The sequence below is a fragment of the Gavialis gangeticus genome, unplaced genomic scaffold, assembly GCF_001723915.1.
Source record: "Gavialis gangeticus isolate Ggan-Ray unplaced genomic scaffold, GavGan_comp1, whole genome shotgun sequence".
Classification (NCBI taxonomy): domain Eukaryota; kingdom Metazoa; phylum Chordata; order Crocodylia; family Gavialidae; genus Gavialis; species Gavialis gangeticus.
The window spans coordinates 50,476,539-50,483,719 of NW_017729033.1; positions in this window are offsets into that span (position 1 = coordinate 50,476,539).

Here is a 7,181-nt window from a genome sequence, read left to right on the forward strand (position 1 = left end):
CTGCCACTAGAACTACAGCGGTAACCTGCTGAAACTTAGTGCACAGATCCAGGGGCCCGTGCTCCCTAGAAAGAGCTGGGGAAGTGATCAGAATCTAACAGGGGCTTGGGGAATTGAACCAGGAGCTAGGGGAATGTTTAGGTCCCTAAACAGTCCCCCAGTTCCCGGCTAGATTTCACATTGAAACAGTGAAACATTTTTGATGAAACAAAATAGAATAGCACTTCAAAACTAAATGAAATGATGAAATGAAACACTGTCCCTTTGAAACTGTGAAATGGAAGTCAAAACAAAATGGTTCTGTTTCTCACAGCCCAGAAGCTACTCCCTGAACTTACCCCAGTCAGGGAGGTCTTGGTTTGGGGAGAGCACAGGAATGGTTTTCTTACTTTTTGACTCCTCCCTATCTCAGGGTCTTCAATCTGGGGAAGGTATGGGCGGGGAGCCGTGGGGGGGAGAAGGGCATGCCTCTAGAGCAGAGCTCAGCCACAGATTGCTGACAGGCTGCAGGTAGGAATGCCTGTACATTTTCCCTCTCATCAGGATTTCTAGTATTGCAAATTTCCCAGAAATTTCCCAGAAATAAATGCCTGTCTATAATTCATGTACTCTCATAAATACCTTCCCTTCAGTTAAAAAAATATAATATTGGTGCTGTGCCAAGATATCCATTTTGGGTTGAACAAACGGTAATTTAAAAAGGAAATTTGCAAAGGGTTGGATTCAGTGAAGCTCTCTGGTGTAACTGGCCAGTAGTTAATTAATACATCCTCATTAAGCATCTAACAAAAAGTTTCTGGTTCTATAGATACTTGCATATCTCAAACTATGTGTTCCATATTTTACATGCACCCATTTGAATGCCTGCATGTACACCCTGCTTGCTTTTGAAAAAAAACAAACGTTGACATCCCTGATTCATGATGTACTTGCAATCTTTATTGCTAAAAGCAGATGAAATAAAAGATTTAGATATATTAAGTGCCAGACATCATTTATATAAGTTGTAGTAATACCTAGAACTTGAGTTCAGAGATCCGTTGTACTGGGTACAATATAAGCACATGGTAACACATAGCTTAGGCCCCACACAACTCACTATCAGGGCACAAAAGATATAGGAAAAAAAGAGGTATTTTTGTTCCTGTTGTACAGATGAAGCACATTAGATTACTTCCTTTCCAAGAATCAGGAAATCTGACTCCAGGAAATCAGATTTCCAAGAAAACTGATGAAGCGAAGAATTGCACTCAGCTATTTTTGTGTTCAGAACATCTGTCTGAAACAGAAAACCATCCATTCCATTTTACTGATAAAATGACCGTGTCATGATTTTGAGGATCCAAATCCAGATTTCCCCACTAGTCTCACAGGACATAGTTTTAAGAAAAAGATTTCCTTAACATTGACTTTGTTTCTGTTTCTTGTTTTATGGCCCATAGTTTCTGTAATAAGCAACTGTTGCTCCTTAAAGCATGTATTTGTCTTGCCATATTTGAGCCATAATTTTAACATAATATGACACATAAAATCCTTCATTCAAACACCTCACCAAAGATTTAAGCAGGTATATATAAACTTATGTAAATATAAACCTACTGAGGGTTATTAAGGACTGTTGGTAGATACGAAATTAGTTGCATAGCTCACAGTCAATTTACTGTCAAGTTTGCCAGTGTATAATTCCAAGAGATAGGGATGATCTGGAGACTTCTATCTTAAATTTTTGGGGTTTGTATATTATTTCCAACTGATAAAAAATACAAACACCTGCTATGGTCAGTAATCCAATCTTCACCAAAGGTATAGAAAAAATCATTAGTCATTTCAAAGGGCTCTTGTTACACGCACATTTTGTTCTCCAGTCAGTAAATGAAATGATTGATCTCAGTAAGACCAACATCATTACTGCCTATCACTAGGGTGGCCTTCTCAAAAGATGTCAGTAAAATGATTTACAGATGTCCTATGGTTCATTAAGGAGGTGTTAGATACGGAGATGCGTCACCATCCTGCAGGGCTGGAAAGTCATTGATGTCTTTGTAGTGATCAGTCATTTAGTATAGATAGTTGATCAGCAGGGCATCTCTTATCCAAGTTGTTAACGGGCAGACTGAAAAAAGAAAGTGACCCACAGCTGAAGAAATTTTAATTGTGTCTTAACTTAGGGTGTAGTTTTCACACACCTACATTGCAGTAAATGGCTTTCAATGTGTTCTCCCAGGTTTTTTGCAGAGCCCAGCAGTAAGTAATTTGATAAGTATTTTCAAGGGGTTAAGGCCAGCTACTTATAAAGGAACAGGTCCTAATTAGACAGGCTCTGGAGATTCAAAAGTCCGACACAATTAAGTGCTGTTGATTTAGTCATTTCTGGGACATGACTAAATTTGCAACTTCACATTTTCAGATGTTTTAATCATATTGTTATAATGTGCTCTGTTATTTATTCTGGTTATGACAGAACTGAAAAGATAGCTTGACACAATCATACAACTGGTAAAATTCCTCCTACATGCAGCTATGGACACAGCAGTACTGGTAGAAATGCTAAAGGAAATCAGAAAGTACCTGATGAGCTGGCCCAAATATACAAATAAAAGAGGAAACTGAACATATAGACTATGATCTGTGAATTGTTAGTCAGCAATAAAAGCAAGGTCAGTATCTGGAGCAGAGGAAGCATTATTACGAAAGCCTTTGGAAACAAAGTCCTTTTGTGAGCAAGAACTAGACACCCATAAATTGAAAATAAAATGTCAGATATTGTATGTAGGTGCACTAGAAGTTCTCCAAACTACTCCAGCTACCCAGCAGTTGTAAGACCCAAGAATCAAGTAAGAGAGAAGAGATTTTTCTGTTTTGGGGACCTGGACAGCATTTGTGGCAGAATCCTTAGCCCAGGAGATCTCTCAGATTCTCCCAAGGGCAGTTTCTCAAGGATCCTCTTGGGGCCATTTTATTTATTGATTTATTTGGACTGCATCACTCACTCCCATGTTTTCATGTCCGTTCAGGGCCTTTCTTGCTGCCTCCCTCTATGCCATTTTCTTGTTCACACTCAGTCACTCTGCAAATAATTGCCTCCAACTTTTTCCTATACAATGTCCCCTCTCTGTTTATTTCATTCTTGTGAGAGGAAAGCAGACTTGTCCTAACTACAGTAGTGACAAACATGTAAACTAAAATAAATTTAAACATGTGAAACTGCCACAAAGCTTGATGCACAAGCACTGTACATCACATTGACTGCATGTTCTTTCTGCTGTTCTCCTTTATCCTGCTATCCCAATCAACCTTCCTCTCTTAAGATCCATTCTTTTTCATGTGCTATGGATTATAAAGATCTTTGGGGCATAAGCCATATATTTTATATGTTCTTTTAAGTACTAATACAGGCAACCCCCACTTAACGCTATCCCGCTTAACACTATTTTGGTATAACACTCATTTTAAATTGATACCTGATTTCACTTAGCGCTCAGTGAGTTTCATTATAACACTCACGGTCGCCATCTTGAATCATTAAAAACACTTGTGGTTGCCATCTTGGGTCGTCAAAAACTTTTGGTTTCGCTTAATGCTTGTTTTGCTTAACACTCAGTTTTTCAGGAACCAATTAAGAGCACTAAGTGGGGGTTGCCTGTATGCTATAGGTAAATATTATAATTTATAATGATAAAACAACAACACATGCTATGAAAGATTTTAATGGTCCACATGCCAATAATAACAAAAATAAATAAATAGCCCCTTAAAAAATCTGGTAAGATTCATGTTGTGTAAAAATCAGTGACTGCTGCCTAACCTACATACACACAGAGTGACAAGCAGCCATAATCTAATACATAATCCATGATGGTCATGTTATTTAGGTTTCCTTGGATATGAATTATTAACATGAAGGAGATAAACACATGCATTCACTTGAACAGGGAATAAGATGCTTACATATAGGCAAAACAAAACATACAAGACAACCGACAAGTAATATAATACAAACAAGAAGAAAAGATAACAAGATAAGGTTAGATAGTGGGAGACAAGGAAGTACAGGACTATACTGGATCCACAGAGCTGAGCTTTGTAAAATGTATTGTTTCATGCCCAAAGGACAAAATAGTAAAACCATAGACAATGAAACTGGAAATGTTGTGGCAAATACACAAATGACACTTACAAATGGGAAAACCTTAACAGCTGGAAAGGAAACTGATATTCTAACCCAACACTGAAAACTAATAGTAGAAGCTATAGCAATGTATAAGAGCTGCCAATACCACAGGGACTACAGCAAACGTAAACAGTAACAACACAATCACCAGGGAGACCATGTCAGCATGTACCAACAGGTCCATTCCATTGGAATGGAAATGAATGCTTGCAGATAATGGGCAGAAGATAAAATGCCTACTTATAAGTACTTTGCAGTAATAAATGAGATGGCACAAAGGGGAAAAAATAATTAAACCCATATTTTTTCTAATACATGGACTTCTAGTGTAAATAAATCCAGAGATGGCTATATTGCATTAAGAGTTTCCTTGTAATGTGATTAACAAATGGAACCGGGTCTTTTTCACCTCTGTCTTTTACAAATAATGAACCTGACCGGTTCATAGCAGTATTCTCCTCAGTGCAAATTCAGTGGTATTGGAGGGCTTAGCTGTATATTACAGCTTTCTTGGTGTATTTAGGGTGATTGTTGGTTCTCTGCACATATGTATGTTGGCCTGTGGGTTTTTTGTATATGATGGTTTGTGTTTTACCATTCTGGATAGTGATCATATTGCCTAAAAAGGAAATGTTGGTGCTGGAGTATTCAAGAGACAGTCTGATGGAGCTGTGATGATTATTGAATTTCTGATTGAAATCAGTCAGAGATTGCAGGTTTTCAGTCCAAATGATGAAGAGTTCATGGATATATCTTAAATATAGCATAGGTTTTATGGTGTATTCCTTGAGAAATTCTTCCAGGTGGCTCATAAAAAGGTTGCTATATTGTGGGGCCATTTTACTGTATTTATTCTGTCTTAGATTTTGTTTTATTATGCTTAACAAGTCAAGATTTTTGTGTGAAAATAAGCTCTCTACTACCCTGATCATCCTCATAGCTCTTCTATGCACCTGTTTTTACTTTAAATTCATCCTTGAACATATGGGATCAGGACTGTACAGAGTACTTCAGCAGAGGCCTCACCAGTGGCTTGTATAATACCATTTATATTTTCATCTCTCTGCTGGTTTGGTTTTTGCCCTACCCCCACACTTTCCTCAAGCAAAATGCCACTGCAATTGAACTGTTTTTATAAATGCTCTAATATTGGTGAAAGTGGTATTTTTAATTTAAGTACAGTTTTCACAAAATAATCCTGAAACAGAAAACTCAAGTAACATCTCTCTCCTACAGTGTTAAGCAAAAAGTATGCATTTCTCTGGCCTTCTCCAGCTTCAAGCTGAAATATATCATTCCCACAACAGGAAAGAGAATTTGCATGAGACAAAGTGGAAAGTTGACTAAGAAGGATATCTGGATAAAGTTGATGAACTTCCTCTTATTAAGATAAACTATGTTTATGAAAATTCTTAAACATTCAGCCTTTTCTCAGGTGGATCCAATGTCCAGCAGGGTATTGGCAATCATAACACTAAGAACAGACCTGAGATGGCAGAACTTTCTCTAGGACGAAGGAACCACACTGCATTCACATGAGAGAATACGTTTATCTCTGTCTGTTGGCTACAGTTCTTCAAGGGCTGAGGACATCTACTAGTTTGCTACTGCAAAAGAGAGGGAACTGCTTCAGGCACAGAGTTGCTCAGCTAGACCTCTGCTAAGCAATCTAGTTCTTCCTTGGGTTTTTTTCAGCATTTTTTCAGCATTGTGTAAATCCAGTCTATACTTAAATTAAGTCTTCAGATATCAGAATGTTTACATCATTATTATTTTAAATGCAGATGCTATGTCATTATTATTTTACCTATCTTTAGATAAAATTATTTTCCATTATAAATGTTACATATCTGCTTAAAGTATTCTATAATCTTTATTCTTTTTCCAAGACTATAAAATAGGTACAGCACCAAATTTTGTCTGTATCAGAAGTTCAGGTTCCTTTAACTATTTCTTCCTTCCCTGGAAAGGGAAATGTCTGTTCTGGCATCTTTGCCTTCTAGTCTTTTATAAAACTCTGGCAAAGAATGTATCAAAATTTGTTCCAGCAATGTATGTCTTTTGTGTTTGATAAATTACCGTTGCCATCTCTTAAGGGTTGTCTGAGTCTCTAACCCCATGTTTCTAAAAGAATGTGGTTAGAAAGTGTCCTATTATATTTCAAATCTTCTTCTGTGGTCTTTATTTTACTATATAGCTTTCTTATCATTTCTTTACAGTATTGTAGTGTGGTTCTGAGAAATGTCTAACTTCTCTATCTGATATTTTACACTCTGTTTGTATAGCATACTGGTATTTCTTGCCAGGGATTGGATTTTGCATTTCACACAGCCACACTGACCTTTATTGTTGTCACCAAACTTATTGCAATATATATATCTATATATATATATAGATAGATAGATAGATATATTCCCCCATACGGAATTATCTTTTTAAATTTTTTCTTTGTAATTTTTGCCTATACTGCTTTACCCCCACTGGACATAATGCATATATGCTTACACATACTCATATACATATATACTCATATAAATATATTAAAAAGTATGTGCATGTATACACATTCAGTATGAGTATACATATACATGTATACCCTCCCACATTATTTACACACACATGATGTATGGATGAATGGATACATGTTAGTGTAAGAATGATGTTGTAGCCATGATGGTCCAGAAACTACATGGTTGATGCAATAAAAGATTTAACCCTAAGAAATCCTTGCCTCTCACATATATGTTTATGTGCATGTACATACATATACATAGACACATTAATATGAGTGTCTATGTATATTCAATATTAAGATATGAGAAATATACAAATTTGGTATACTTTTCTATATAGGATACCCCTATCTAGATCATAATTTATACTAAATTGCACAAACTGCCTTCATTTGTGCCACAAAATGGCAAAACATGTTATTATTAATCCAGTACAAGTCCTTTATGACAATATGACTAGATATATGGCAAATGAGAAAGTTTAGAATAGCAATTTT